Below are 15,831 nucleotides of genomic sequence, written 5' to 3'. Positions count from 1 at the left end.
GCGCGCACAGACGGAGTGACACAGCCAGCTGTCAGAGTATTATGATCTTCAACTTATCATAACTCCTAGCATCCTCCGCTGACAGGTCAAAATATGCCTTTTGGACATCCCCCTTTAGGATCAGTGCAACCAGGCCAGCCCACTGTGCTTGGGGCCAGGCCTCCCTCTCTGTTGTTCTCTCAAACGTATTGAGAAAAGTCTCCACATCATCATGAGGTGTCATCCTTTGAAGAAAGTTGCTGGCCCTTTATGAGCTTCCGTTACCCTGGGCAACTGGCAGTCCCTGTTTCACATCAGTCAAAGCTCGTGGGTCATCCTCTACTGTCTTGGTCACGTCAGCTAGCTGAGCTGACAGCAGGTGGTTTGTCTCCTGTTGTGCACCGACAGCCTCTTTCTGTGCTCTCAAAAGGTTTGCAATTGTTTCCCTCTGTGCAACATTTGCTTGCTGTTGTGCAGCATTAGTGATGAGCAACTGCCTAATGACCTCCTCCATGTTGCCGCCACTCTACAAACCGGCCCTTTAAATCAACTACTGCTGTAAACTTCATTGCCTGCATCCTCCACCAAATGTGAGATATCACAAGGGGGTTGCTTGTAGTGACTGGATGCTTGCAGGGCAGATAAGAAGCAGGAGACTTCAAATGTCCAAACTAACAGCAGTTAGGTTTATTTACCTTGGTGTTACAGAAAACCCTCCATAACTTTACAAAAAAAAAACAAACAGTAGCCCGGCTGGGCATCTGGCTACCTCCCTTGGTGCCCTGTCTCTCTAACACATACACTCAATATCAGTACTCTCAACTCACAGTTTGAAGTAAGGCTTGGACACTGGCTTTCCCGGAGCTCTGCTCCCTTCTCATGCCCCAACACACTAGCTCTCTCTGCCTCTGGCTGTTCACTTTTTTAAATTGCACCTGAGTTCAGGTGAATATATCCCGGTCAGGATTGGGCCGAGGAACCCACCCTTCCTGGGATTGGGCCGAGGAACCCACCCTTCACTTTCCTTGGCTGGCTCCAGGGTCCTAAAGAATCTGGTTTTCCGCTCAAAACCTACACCCAAATGACCACTCTCTTCTACCTGGAGCCATTATAATTTATATTATTTCCTGACATTTTTAGGGACACTCTGTCACAATACAGTTAGTTCCAAAAATATTTGAACAGAGACAACTTTTTTCTAATTTTTGTTCTGTACTTTACCACAATACATTTTTGTTTTGAAACAACTCAGATGCAGTAGAACTGCAGACTTTCAGCTTTAATTCAGTGGGTTGAACAAAAAGATTGCATAAAAATGTGAGGAATTTTAACACAATCGCTTCATTTTATAGACTCAAAAGTAATTGGACAAAATAAAAAGCTAAAAATAAAATGTTAATTTCTAATACTTGGTTGAAAACCCTTTGCTGGCAATGACAGCCTGTAGTCTTGAACTCATAGACATTACCAGATGCTGGGTTTCCTCCTTTTTAATGCTCTGCCTTTGCAGCTTTCAATTGCTGTTTGTTTGTGGGCCTTTCTGTCCAAAGTTTAGTCTTCAGCAAGTGAAATGCATGCTTAGTTGGTTTTAGACCAGGTAACTGACTTGGCCATTCAAGAATATTCCACTTCTTTGCTTTAATAAACTCCTGGGTTGCTTTGGCTGTATGTTTTGGGTCATTGTCCATCTGTATTATGAAACGCCTCCCAAATATATATATATATATATATATATATATGGAGAGAGATATAGCTCAATAATGCTCATGTAGATATTGTCATGCATTGAAACAATAAAATTGATTTTTATGTCAAATAGATAAAATATAAATAGATTAGATGGAGACATTAATATTAGACATAAACATGTACAGATCTTAAGATCTTCAGTATTTATTTTTTACTTTGATAGGCACTGCCCTTAGTGGCCAATGTGTATTTCTCTATGTTACATATTAAACTACTCCAGTCTACTGTAGTCTTTTATGACACTGAAAGACCCTTCACTCTGAGAGGAAGGAATGGCGCATTGTGGTAAACTCCATTTTGAGAGTGTATATGGAGGAAGGAACTCAGACACCATTCATGGAGAAAAAACATGTTACCCCCCCTTGCCAAATGTGCCTACTGTCAGCAATATTTTAGTATTATCATAAATCTGCTACCCACTGGTATGCAAAAGATTAGACTTTCCATGCCCCTAGTAAATGCATAAAATAATCCATGATCCATGCTTCAGTGACAACATTAAATGAAGTTACATCCAGTGACAGACGCTTTGATGTGTTTCAACATAATTGTGCTTGGGCCTAAGATTCAAAAGCCTTATGACTAAACACAATCAAGTGATAAATGCACCAAGGTCATTGGATGTAGCTACATTTATTGATTTTCATAAATAAAAGTTATTTTCTCACCTTGAAACACTTTGTAAGCTAATGGCACACCCAAGCATTCAGGGACTTTAAATAAAAGAAATGCATTATAGCGAAGAGGTTCACTCAAAAGATTTCTTTTTTTTCTTTTCCCAAGCCCATATTTATTTTTCTCCAACCTAATTGATATGCTTTGTGTTGGATTTGTAGATTTGCAAAGCTTTTGCCTTGATTTTATGAGAAATATTTGACATTCACTTCATATGAAATATGTCCCTATAGGTACAGTTGTGAGAAAAACAAAGTACGTCCCCTTTGAATTCTAAGGTTTTATAGTGCATAATAAAAAAAAATCATCTGCTACTTAGCGGGTCCTAAAATGAGGAAAATAGAAGCTCAGATACAGTATGCAACAACACAGAGCATATTTCACTGTGTGATTATTTATTTTACAAAATCTAAGTAATAATGCAGGGGCAGTGTGTGAAAAAGTAAGTACCACCTTTTTACTCACATGTTGATTGCCACTTTGTGGTATTATGCTGTGTATAGTATTTTTGAATGACTTATGTTTGAGGATAATTATTATTTTCTATTGTACAGCTGCTCTGACTTTCTCTCTGCATCCCCTGATTAAGCCTTCTGGTAAAACGCTTCGGGATAGAGACATTTGAGCCTTGATACATCTGTTGCAACTTTAAGTCAGATGGCTTAATGTTTAGTAAGCAAGGCATACTCCTATTTTTGTTAAATCTAGGGATGTATTTACTATAATACACCATTTGTTTATGAATCACACCAATTATTATTTTTGTGCTAACTACACTGTGCTTATTTGAAAAATACACTTAGGTGTTTTGCCAAAAAAAAAAGCATTTTCTCCTGTTTCTTTATGCTTTGACCTACTATGGGGTTGGCAACCTTATCAGTAAGATCATAGGTGAGGTCACCTCTCATTTACACATACACCTTTACCCTTACCATAGGATTTAGGAGGGTAATTAGCAACCAGGTACTGCTAAGTGATCATCAGCAATTGTGATCACCTCAAAAGCATGAATTTTAACAATTTGCTCCTCTGGAGCATTTGGATATGTGCTAATATAATACCAAGGAGGAAAAACACCAGCATGGATCTTAAAGAAGTCATGGTTGCTGCCCATTAAGTCTGGTGAGGATTATCAGACCACTTTCAAACAATTTGAGGTCCATCATTCTACATTGAGAAATATTGTGAATAGAAAACATTTAGGACAGTTGCCAATTCTCACAGGAGGGGATGCCCCAGCAAATTCACCCAATGCAATAGTCATACAAATTGCAGAAAACCCAAAAAATACATCAGCTATCAGAATGTATAGGTCTCAGCTTGTATGTTATAATTGTTAAAGTTCACAATTGTAAAATAAGAAAAATACTGAAAAGGTATTGATTGATTGAAGTTACCAAGACATAGACTCTTGTCTCTAAAACTTTCATGGTAGCAAAGCTTAGGTTTGCATCCGAGCTTGTTTTGCAACCACAGACCTGGGCACTGTGTATTCCTTGATTCATTCATTACCTCCCCTGTATACCAAAGTATTCTAGGGACAAATATGAGGCCAAATGTTTGACAGCTAACGCCATGCTTACTGATTTTACAGCTATATGAAGGCAGTATGAGCCTTTCGCAGAATGAATTCCACTGTGTTTTTATGTGGTGCTAACCAACGCAGTTTGCAGAAGACCCAACAAGTCCATTACACAGTCACATCGGGCCTGATTTATTAAAGCTCTCCAAGGCTGGAGAAGATACACTTTCATCAGTGAAGTTGGGTGATCCAGCAAACCTGAAATGGATTTCTTCAAAGCCATTTTATATTTGCTAGCAAATGTTTTGAATCCTGGACCAGGTCCATTCCAGGTTTGCTCGATTACCCAGCCTCACTTATCAAAATGTATCCTCTGCGACCTTGGAGAGCTTTAATAAATCAAGCCCATTATCTCTACCCCAGAGGAAGCCAATCTTGAAAATGATCTGGCTCTGGGTACATTCTAGGGCAAAATGCAGTTAACCTGTACAGTAAATTAGGGGAATTCTTTTGTATTAGGCATTCTTTATAAACTATCTGAATGGAGTTTATCAGGGATGAACAACACTTCTCTGTTTCATGTGCTCAATGTGGAGATTCACACCAGATCTGCAGAGAATGTATATGTAGAGTATGGGTGCCCACACATTTTTGGCTTGCAAGCTACTTTTAAAAAGACCAAGTCAAAATGATCTACCAACAATAAAAACCTAAACTTAATAACTTGTGTGCAATAGAGTTCATTTTGAAAGGCAGGGATCCGTGATCTACTCGCGTTGCCTTTGTGATCTACAAGAAAATCGCTATCCACCTGTTGGGCATCCCTGATGTAGAGTATAGTAGCATTGCATTACCCTGATTAAATTATACAAAATCGAAGGCTAATTCAACAATAAATACATTTCACAATTGTAAGCTATGCAATTTTTTAACTTACGTTAATTGAAACTGACTGACAATAGTTGCAAGCATTTATACTCAACATAACATGTTCAAACATATTACAGCACAACTCAAACATAAAGGATCTCTATAAATGAATGGTTGCTACTCCAAAAATGTGTGGTGATGAGTTTGGATTTTATTATATTTTTAATAAACTTACTAATATTTTAACTATATCTTTTGCACTTTTACTTTTAGCTCCAATGTCAGTCACCATATACACATACACCCACCAACATACTCCCCCTTTATTTCACTTTTTCGCGTCCGCCACTCTTTGTGTGCAGGTGCCCTTAGCGGGAGACAAAGCGCCCACCCTACTGGGGTATGGTGCTCCAGTCTGCTATAGCGGGTGGGCACCTAACCCCGTCTTCTGATCAGCATCAGTGTCCTCCATTTGGGTCCTGCTATCTGCATGACTCATTGAACCGCCCCACTTTTTGCATTTGAGCGGTTTAATAAGGCCCTGTGCATACTGAGGGCGGAAGTGCTTCAGCGCTCCACAGCGCATGCACAAAGGCATCAGGTATGCGCTGTAGCTCCTATTTGAGTTTCCACTTCCTCTTTAAAGGACAGATGCCAGAACTGTTTGCTCTGCTGCACGCCACAGAATTCTAACCACTACATCCAGTGTATCCAGGTATAGCACTCATCTTTATACAGGAATTCTTCTCACCCACTGCAATTATAATATATATTTTTTGGTATTACACTTGGCATAAAATACATATATGTATCCACATTGTATCTTATTTCTAATCCCTCTTATGACTATTAGTATCTTCACTATTAATATTATCCTTTATTAGAAAACTACTAATAAGACTAGCACCATTTTATAACTCTACAAATTTAATAGAACATTACTAATCTTGCTCATACTAAATTTCTTTCTGAATTTGAGTTAAAATTTATGTTTTGTGACATCTAGTGACTTATCCTAAACAAATCTCACCTTTCCTTCTATCCTAGACCCCAGTGTCACTATTCAGAGCACCCCTCACTGAAACTCCTCTTTCCTTTATTTTTGACTAGAACCTATTCCACCTAAGTACACATTTTGTGCAATCATGATAAACAATATCAACACTTTTTATTTATTATGTACAATCCTTATTAGGTAGTATTTACATTTTGTTCGATGGACTATATTTGGACATACATTGGACTTCCATATCATTACATTATAGATACGTTATGATATTATATTTGCATATTTGCATGTTTGCTGTTTGTTTTTTCCCTATATTTACTTTGTACAGCCAGTATAACAAGGAATATTGCATATAATGTGTACAATTATAAGCTCAATGAACATATTGCGTTTGTTATAATTTCATATATATCGCTTCATATTATATCAGCAAATTGATCTGATACCTTTACCCCAGCCTTTTTTTTTATTATTTTTGTATATATGATATGTTTATATGCAGCCAGCAAATTACCATCCTGTACCAAGTCCCCTGAGGAAGCCCTTAAAGGCGAAACGCGTTGGGACACAGAATGTTCAGTTGTTTTCATTTTCCTTAGGGATTCTATGTCTAGTTGAAAGGTCAAAAGAACCCCTCTCTACAAAGTGCAGCGGGGATGACCTAACCTGTGTTAAATTGTTCAAAGAAATTGTTGTATGCACATGCTTAGAAAAGGAATTTTTCCTAATACATTGCCGTGCAGCAAATACCCTAGCTTTACCCTACATTGATTTACTTCAGGGTAGGCAGCCAAACAATGTTAGAGATCCTCAATTAGCATTCTCCTGCCTAATCTATATATATTTTGTACCACAGAAACTCACTACTTTGTTGTTCTTCCCCTTTAGTGATCAACCACAGGCCCTAATATTACAGCACAAATAAAAAAACTTTTTGTAATGTATATTCCAGAAGAAAATGTATAAATGTATGAAAGGTATAATGTACAAAAATAGGCATGTGATCAAGGATTTCATTTTTCCTAAAGTATATTTATTTTTACCCCAAAAATAACCATGGTACTGTTTTTTATTAAACTGATGGGTGATTTACCTTTTTCAGGACCTTGCTAAAAAACTAAAATTTTTGCCTAATAATCTTGAAAAAAAGATGGCTGTTATGAACTGCAACTCCCCAATCATTTTCATTTCAAATATAATGTACAGCAAAGAGCGGGGGATTTTTAAAAGAATCATTTTACCAACGAAAATCCTATTTTCATCAGTGGAGAAATTTTCACAAACATAAAGTTTATTTTTACCACATTGCAAATTTGACTTAGTCCAACTTCCATATGTTAATTGCAAAGTTCTTGCATATGGTTTTATCACCAAAATTGCTAGAAAATGTACATAAGTAAAAAAAAAGTCCTGAAAATAATTTTAAGGGTTTCTCTCGTATAAATATGTAGGGAAAGGTTGGTTTAGAATGAAGCACTACTATCACAAAGGCTACAAACACATGTCAGATGATTCTCATCCCATAATCTCCTCGGGGCTGGTATTGGATGAGAATCTGGCATGTGTCCCAAATCTTACTCATCTCATGTCGTCCATGGATCTGTCCTGGCCGATCCACAAATGACCGACAATGAACGATCGCGATACAAGTCAAGAAAAAAGAGTGCAAGGGGTGCCGCCTCCGTCGTCCTCCCCCTCTCCTCTCCATGGAGCAAAACGGCACTGTATGTACAACGCTTGTTCAGTCTTTTGTTGTTGGAAAGGATCGTTCCAACATGTATAACCTAGGCAAAAGCAATTTTTTCTATTTATTTATTTAAATAACATTTTGTTTATTGTATTTCCTGTCTTTCATTTATTTTTCTTTACCACTACCTTATTTTAGAACTCATTTTTTAGAAGTCATTTGTGCTTCTCTGGCTTATTTCTGGCACCAGTTCCAAGCTAGTGTCCAGTTTTAAAAAAATTCTTTTAAAAATTAAAGACTGAAAACGATACTGCAGAATTGTGCAAAACTGTCCAGCAGTAGGGCCATTTTATTAAGAACAACTCGGTTGAAATGTACTAGATACAAAAACAGGTGGTTTTTTAAGCTCAAAGTTGTTAGAGAGAAAGTGCACAGGCTGTTTGACTGCAAGAAAAAAAGACACTACAGATAATACATTAGTGTAAAATTGTTTGGTGGCCGGACGTTTTTTTCTAAGACTACAGACTCACATGAAAAGTGCTTTCCTGCCATAAATAAGAGACTGCAGATGATAACTAAGTGTCCAATTACCAGCGGCAATGCAATATGCAAATTTAGGTGCAGTTGCCTTGAAATGCTATAGGTGTAGGCTGTTTTTGCAAGTTTTTTTTTTAAGATATAGCAATTACTTGTTGCAAATTAAAAGAAAGAGTAACAGCTCACCTGCTTTCCTTCAGCTGGAATGTTGGCTTGTACTACTTACAATTTACCAGACAATTACATGCTTTTCTGTGACCATCCTGGAGGATCTAATAGAAAGGGGTAAGCTGTGATGCTTTCTTTTGGTTAGCCATAAGTGAATTATGTGCTTTCAGTGCCCAAACCTACATAAATGCCCTATACCACCCCACAAACAAAAGCCCACTTTTCATCTGCAGCAGAAAAAAACAGCTTGCTATATACAGTAAAAAGTCAATTTTACAAATCAATCACAAACTAAAATCAGATATGAAACAATATATTATATTTATTAAAGGAATGAAAAGAGAAGGCAACAAATGCACTGATTGCCCTAAGGCTTCATAAATCTATATGGACTTTTCCCCCAGCATTTAACCTGAGGCTTTTAAAGCCCTTGTTTGAAATCCCCATGCATTACAATGGGCTAGTCAGGACCTTAACCTTGAGGCACGTCTATGGCGTTTATCTTAAACGTTGCTTGGGTTTAGCTTTCCCTATACTTTTAACATCCCAAATGCAAATATTTACAGGTGGTTAATAGGAAGATAAGTTCAAGCAGTTACATTAGAAGCATTTGAAACATATTTAATGATTTTTAGTTTTTCTTGACTTTTTTATTTTTTTTTGCTTTTTATGATAATTGGGGGCATTTTTATTTGCTAATTTATCTATTTGTTATCTATTATTTACTCTGTTCTTTTTGACTTAATTCTTTATCGTTTCACTTTTTTATTTCCTTAATATATTGAATTCTAGGCACTAAAAAAGCGTTGAGGCAAAATAAGCCAAAGCACTATTAAGTTTATTAAGAAGTAGAATTATTCTTCAGAGGATTAGAAAGAGGGTTAAAATTCCAAGGGGAATATCTGTATGAATGTAGTAATTGATTATACCAAACTTTTAAATTACAAGAGGTAGAAATGATCATAATAGATACTTTTATCTGAAAGGCTGCATAGAAACCCTCACAAATCAAGCAACCCAAAGTATTTTGCAAGTTGGTAACACAACTGCCTTCACACAGATCTGGTGGGAGGTCACATAAATTCCTAGTCCAGCTCTTCTGGATAGTTATGCCTTTGGCCAGTGGTCACTAACCTTTAGGAGCTCACAGATCACTAAATTTACAGACTTCGGACCACGCGGGGAGACATGTGTCATTCAAAGGGGAAGAAAGCCTGCGATAGGAGAGTGGGCAGTTGTGTCCACGGACACCCGCCAACTGCCCTGAGCCTGAGATCCACATGGGGGACATGGTCCTCAGCTCTTGCCGGTGCACCCTGCCAGTGAGGTCCTTCTCCTGACCCTGCTGGGGGCACACCAACCAGAGCCACAGACCACCAAAATTTTCTCCCGGACCAGGCCACCAGTTGGCAACCGCTGCCTTAAGCTGTAGTTAGATCCCAGTAGGAGACAGTTTTGTACATCTATGCAGTAGGAGAAGGTTTTGTACATTCTTAAATTATGTTTTATTGATATAAATGAGTATTTTTTTTTACCACATGTGTGGAATTGCTTGTTTGAAATGGGAGTACTGATTCTGGTTGAAACTCTAACTCTATCTTCCTAAATATTAAACCTGAGAAAGTGTCTTGGCAAGTACTTTCTGTCCTTGTTTTTTATTTACAGATAGTCCCTGGGTTACATACGATATAGGGACTGTAGGTTTGTTTTAAAGTTGAATTTGTATGTAAGTTGCAACAGGTACATTATTTTAAAAAATGCAATTAGGACAGATGTTTGTCTCAACATATTATTAGGCAGCGTGGTGTTAGTTACTGTATCAAAACCTCACTGTGAGTTAATTACAAAAAAAGCAAAAAAAAAAAAAAACCATGGACGATCAATGAACGACCATACACACGATAGATGGTCAAAGATCGTCGTCCAATCCGATCCGCCGGTCCGGTCGTTCATTTCCAGCGACTATCCTCGTTCGTCGGCGTCGTTGGTTACTTTTTTTACGAACGATTTTTGTACGAACGTTCGTTCGTCGTTCATTTCCAACGATAAAAATTGGAAGTGTGTACGCAGCTTAACTCACTAGCACTGTAACATAAAATGGCACCCCGTCTAGATGTTATCTATTATCAAATGTAGTGTGCACTGGATATATTTGCCTCTATGGATTATCCTGGGTGTGTGATACCCAAACCCAGTTTGAAACTTGGATTGCTCAAATTCCGAATTCTGATTTGTCAGAATTGACTCCAAGTCAAATTACCCCACCTCTACTCTGCTGACCTCACTCTATGAGGTGTAATTTCAATAAGGGCTAATAATAGTTGTACATCTTTAATTTGATAATGAATTGCACAGTCAGATATCGTCAATAATTAGATTAAGGTAATAATAACTCTATTATGAAAAAATATGACTTATAGATAAAGAAACTACCACAAACTCTAGGTAGTGGTAAAAAAAAACTTGATTCTACTTTCAGTATCTGAAAGGTCTACAACTTTCCTAGTCACTAAAGCTTTCAAGGACATGTGCTATTAGTTACTACGGTAACATGAAACAACCAGCATGTTTATGTCCTTTACAAGGCCTGGGGGCTTTATAATATTTATTTGTAAAATGTCACATTAACCTGCCTGGCCTCTCTTTAAAGAACAATAAGTGGTTGAATAACATTTTCTGACGACATTTTAACCCATGCAAACCTAGGTATACCCTGACCTTATCGTACAAAAATTTTTTTTGGCTTTTTCATTCATTTTAATATATAGAAAGTTATGTTAATATTTAGTGGATGATTTCATCTTGGCATCAATATTATATCAAATGATAAGAAGGCCTGTTGACTTTTCATGCCTACCCAGAGCTCTATTATAGAGACTGCTTTTTCTGTTCAATATTTGCCATATAGGCCATATATTACCCTGACAAACAGAAACAAGGAAAAAAATATGACTGTCTTCTCCTTTTCCAAAGAAATGCATTTAATAATTTCTGTCCGTGTTGCTCTTGTCTAATACTGTGGATAAATCTCTGATAGAACAGTAAAACCTAAAAAGAATTTTAACTCTTCACTTCTCTAAAAACTAAGAAAAAAAGCTTTGGCTGGATTTACACTGTAAACATAGCTGAAACTCAAATCTTGTTTTAAACATTTTGTTTAGAATTGGCAAAGCCCAGTTACATTATTAAGGATGGATATTCGGACCAAATGCCCCAAATGGTGCAGTTGTTCCTTCTCATCTTTATAGGGGTGAGTTTAATGATTTAGGACAAGAACTAGGCTAGCTTGTTGAGAGCAGAGATCACAATGGTGCTCAATCTGAAGGCTCAAGAATTCTCAGCAGGCTAATGCATTACAGTGCACTGAGTGAGCTTACCAAGGGGATGAAAGACAAGATGTAGCAGTAAAAGAAAATGGGGACATGTTGTGTCTGGTAATCAAGGAGGCAGGGAAACGTAAACAAGCTTTATTTACAGGATTCACCAACTACATACAGGATTCACCAACTACATACATGAGCAGTGTCTGTAGTATCTTCAGAGCAGGGCACAAACCAACAACACAAATATAGGTAGTCTTAAGGAGTAAACCACTAGAACAGTGACATCTACAGGGCATATGGATGAACAGCACAGGGGACGGCGTAATATTTGGGGGAACTGGGATCAGTGGAGCACACAGTACACAGCCTTACAGTCCAAAACAATTTATTCATCTCATATTAGCTTCCTTTAGCATACAAGATAAAGTTTTGATTTTCTTCAGAAGAAATGGTAATAGACAATATTTTGTAATTACCAATAAAAATTACATATTTCAGGCAGCAAAGTCCCAAACAGTCAAAAAGGCACTCCCAACATAGTCTCAAAACTCTTGGCTTGTAGCTTCAACCAGAGGGGTGCTTTCCACCGTGGCTCTAGAGCCTGAACTCTAAAGCTCTGGCTGGTTCCCACATCTGAGCTCTAACTTCCACTCGGGTAACACACATGCCTGTCTTTCCTAGTACTCCCTGGGAGAAGTATGTATTAACGACAGGTAAGAATGGGATACTTTTCATGAAGGCGGTTGGACAGTCAGAATAGGTGTACTTATCTTTTAAATAACCCTTTAAGAAATAAACTGATATCTTTTAGTGTCTGATCTTTACTTCTTAGGTCAGAATGTTTTTTTTAATTATGTCATTGGCACCACTACTTCTGCTTATCTTGATGGGGGGCAGTCTTAATGATATGGCAATGCCTCCAGTCAGACTGCAGGGGTGCCATCTTACTCTCAGCACTATTTGGCTTAGCTTTACTTACTCTTGCGCAACAGACTGTTACACATTTACAATTGCCATAGTTAATAAAGCAGTTTTAGTTTAGTACCAAAATTGTGGCATAAGTAGGCTGTGTATTTAATGAGTTGCCTCATGTTTTATTTACCCATGCCAATTAAGCCTTTCCCATTCTTAGTGCAACTTAAATAAATCCACAGTTCTCCTTGGCATGCTATTTTCACAAGCAGAGGCAAGGGATAGGTAGTTCAACTGGCCAGAGTTCAGCTTTACCAATACCACAAATAGTACAACATTTATGACTATTTTGCACATACAGTTAGGTCCATAAATATTTGGACAGAGACAACTTTTTTCTAATTTTGGTTCAGTACATTACCACAATTAATTTTAAATGAAACAATTCAGATGCAGTTGAACTGCAGACTTTCATCTTTAATTCAGTGGTAATGTACAGAGCCAAAATTAGAAAAAAGTTGTCCAAATATTTATGGACCTAACTGTATATACCATGTACTATAAAAGAAGAAGGCTAGACAAACATGTTGTTGTTGCTGTTTTGGATAGAAGACATTTATTACCTTTTTTGCTGTATCTAGTCCCCAAAGTCTATATACCTTTGCATGGTTCAGTTTCTTCCTTTAGTGCTTCCATGGTTGTTTGGAATTTGGCCCAGTCAGGTGTTGTGCTAGCATGCAATGTTATGGTCCAGCAACATCTACACTAGCTATATTGGTAAATACATTTCCTAAATCTGTTCCATTTGGAGATAAAATACCAGAGATTGTAATGCAATCAATAAGCTTATAAATTATATGAGATAAAAGATAAGTGGCATAATATAATTTTTGAATTTTTGTAAATGAGGCATGAACGGAGTGTTAGTTTTACACTACTCAAGGATTTTTAGTACATTCAAATACATATTTGTAGAATACAATTGTGAAAAGACTACAAAGAAAGCTGTTTTTTTAGGCACAACAAAAAGATATTGTAGTGAGTAATTCACAAAAAGCAACAATAAGTAACTATTACAATAGTTACAAGTGGTCTATCCCATCAAGGCTTCATGGGATAAAAAAAGAAAATAAGAGTGATAGTTAAACGTTTCACGTACCAACGCGTTTTGCCGTTTTGGCTTCTTCAGGGGATGTATGGAGAATGTTAAAGCGGATAGATAATTGTGGAAACTCGTTTATACCAGGAAGTAACTAGTTGCTTTGACTGGGGGAAATCCAGGGATAATCAGTATAATATCTGAATAATAAAATAATCAATGTTCAGTAATTGTAATGTTTGCAGGGCAACTAAGGGGTGTTTTTTATTATCCAATTATTATATGGATTATTCCTGGATTCCCTCCAGTCAAAGCAACTAGCTACTTCCTGGTATAAACAAATTTCCACGACTATGTATCTGCTTTAACATTCTCCATACATCCCCTGAAGAAGCTAAAACGGCAAAACACATTGGGACGTGAGATGTTTAACTATCACTCCTATTTTCTATATTTAGCCAGGAACCCTATATGTTTAAATGACTGGTCTATTTATCCCATGAAGCCTTAATGGGATAGACCACTTGTAACTATTGTAATTGTTACTTATTCTTGCTTTTGTGAATTACTACAATACATTTTTGTTTTGCCTAAAAAAAACAGCTTTCTCTGTACTTTATATGCTGCATAATTGGGGTGACAAACTATTAATATTTGTCAGGAAGGGTTGCTACTCTAACTTCTTACATATTTGTAGAATTTATTCACTTAAAATGTCAATGATTATACTCTACCATATGGATTCCCTCATTTTTACCCAATCTTTGTTGTTATATTTAATAAAAACCATAACATACTATTGGATGCAGAGTTACATTTAGATTGTTTAGTTCACCAGCTATGGTTTACAGAAAGGAAAATAAATACTTGTTACTCAACTCCTTCACACACTTGAATGTTGTATCTTGGGTTACTCATAAGTTTATGTAAGCATCTGTGTACATCAAAAATAAAATAAAAAAAAAAAGTTAACACAAATGAAAAATTCCCTTAAACCACAATTGAACTTCTGATATTAATCTCAAATTAGTTATTTTACAATGGCAAAATACATTGCAGGTGCTTCAATCTCATTCTAGCAAACGGTAGAGAGGGACTTTTCTTTTCTGTGTGGAAACAGTGGTCTCTTTGATCCTATGGGCCTGATTTATTAAACCTTTTTAAGACTGGAGAGAACACTTTCATCAGTGAAGCTGGGTGATCCAACAAACCCGAAATTGATCTGGTCCAGGATTCAAAACATTTGCTAGAAAACAGCAAATTACTTTGAAGAAATCCATTCCAGCTTTGCTGGATCACCCAGCTTCAATGATGAAAGTGTATTCTCTCCAGCCTTGGAGAGCTTTAATAAATCAGAGCCAATGAATCAGATCTACTGGTCTGCAATAAGGAAAAATGTGTCCCACCTGCTGATTGGAGAGCTCTAGCTCTAGCAGCAGATGTGTTGAATTCTTTGTTTTAAATACCTAGGATGTTTTATTTAATTTTAATTCAAAGATTGTTTGGGCTATAACTAGTATTACCCCCTTCTGCTTTCCTAGGTTACACATCACAAAAAAATCATGAGTCTGTGTTTCATAAGGCTGCAGAGAAATAGTCTTTGCAATGCCTACAGTACCTTGGAGACTTCTTGCCATTCATATTGTCAGTGTAAAAATAATTATTTGAATATAAACCAACTCAACACTAATAGAATAGTTATGATTTACTACTTTTTCAACTAAAATATTTCATAATTCTTTCTTGTTAACTCAGTGTAACTCAACCAAACATAAGACAATCACAAATTCATCCCTATGGTATCTCTTTAAGATATACACAATTTTATTACATCTATTACATGATTACGTCCACTGAATAGTAAAACATCTGCTAAATTAATGTATCTTATTATTATTGTGCATTAGGTTCCGGAAGGAATGAAATACATTCTCAAATTAATAAAGGTTGTATATTGTGTGGATTCGAAGAAAAGCTATAAAAAAAACGACTCACAAGATAAATTGACTTATAAAAAAAAATAAATGTGTATTTTTTCTCCCAGCATTAGATTGTCAGAATTAATCTTGATGAACAGATACTCAGCTACAAGGTTGTATCTTCTTTCTTTTTTATGCTTTTAAAACCAAGGTCAAACAGTAGGCAACATGAGACCTTGAGGATGTCATTGACTGGAAAAGTATAGACTATAAAGCTACAGTACTAATTATTTACTGTTCATATTGTTAGATATAAATATAGGTGGAAGAAAGGAAATACAAAGTTTCATGTGCCTGAAGACAGTTACTCCTATAAATATGA

This window comes from Pyxicephalus adspersus, chromosome 1 (assembly GCF_032062135.1).
Source record: "Pyxicephalus adspersus chromosome 1, UCB_Pads_2.0, whole genome shotgun sequence".
Taxonomy (NCBI): Eukaryota; Metazoa; Chordata; class Amphibia; order Anura; family Pyxicephalidae; genus Pyxicephalus; species Pyxicephalus adspersus.
The sequence above is the reverse complement of the archived record's forward strand: the minus strand, read 5'-3'. Positions refer to the sequence as shown.